Source organism: Frankliniella occidentalis, unplaced genomic scaffold (assembly GCF_000697945.3).
Source record: "Frankliniella occidentalis isolate FOCC.00 unplaced genomic scaffold, Focc_3.1 Scaffold365, whole genome shotgun sequence".
NCBI classification, from domain to species: domain Eukaryota; kingdom Metazoa; phylum Arthropoda; class Insecta; order Thysanoptera; family Thripidae; genus Frankliniella; species Frankliniella occidentalis.
Window position 1 is genome coordinate 47,109 of NW_026267488.1, and position 1,033 is coordinate 48,141.

A 1,033-nucleotide genomic window follows, 5' to 3' on the forward strand; every position below is an offset into this window, starting at 1 on the left:
TTCAGTAACTTAGTGCTGCATATTGTTAAGCTGTACATAACTCAATTACTTTTAGTCAATCAGGAAGCTTGCAAATGTATTTGACATCAAGTACGTACTTCACAAGTTTCCTCTTTTCTTTCTGTGTGCACGTGCACCTTCATCATCGGTATTAATTGTTAACTACAAAATGTTCATATATTCTTAGTAGCATATATATCAAAAGACATCTGAAAAATTGTCACAATGCTATGAAAACTAGTTAATAAAATATCCTCTGATTCCTGAATTTGATTGACCAGGTCTTCATTTTACATTGAATGTGAAACAGTTTTCAACATTGTTTTTAAGCCTATGCTTAACTTAGGTGACCCTTGCATCAAAATTTTCAAAAGTGTACAGAAGCATTTGAATCAGAAAAGTGACAATTTAAATCCAAGGTTCTCCAGTTGGTATTTTTTTGATAGCTCAATATTAACCAACACATGTGTGTTTTAGTGACATTTAAAATTTATCACCTACAAACATTTCAGTTAAAATTTGGTCTCAGATGACACAAATATGTATCCCTGTAAATATTATATTAATTTTCTCTTAAACTGCTTCTGAAATAACATATTTTTAGAGAAGTTCTTTTGAAAGTATGTATAATAATCAGTGGAGCAAATGCTTAGCCTAATCATGGAAAGTCAACACTTTCTTCTATACAAAGGCATTTAACTTTAAAAGCAAAGTCAAGGATTCTGAAGACCTATTTTGATTGGATTTTGTGTATGAACACAGACTAAACTTATCTTCGTGCCCTTGAGGTTCCTCCTTCATAGTTGAAGTCCTTTCGTAATAAATTCGTTGAAATAATTCAAAGATTAAATTGATTGGAGAAGCAGTCCTTGCTTAAAATTTTTCTAATTCTCTCTAATTCTTTGTCATGTTATGTAATTTGAGAGACAGGTTTTGGTGCTTTTGAAAGTGATCCAGATTAACTATGGTAAAAGTTGAACAATATGAGAAGCATATATATTTCGAGGTATTGAAATAAAAATTACTAACAATT

General features: G+C 30.6%; 1 long non-coding RNA gene across 2 annotated transcripts in view; it reads left to right on the forward strand.

Moving 5' to 3' along the window:
• LOC113204047 (uncharacterized) overlaps window positions 1-1,033 on the forward strand; it is a 7,064-nt gene that overhangs the window by 3,514 nt on the left and 2,517 nt on the right. The gene's annotated exons all lie outside the window — the stretch shown is intronic.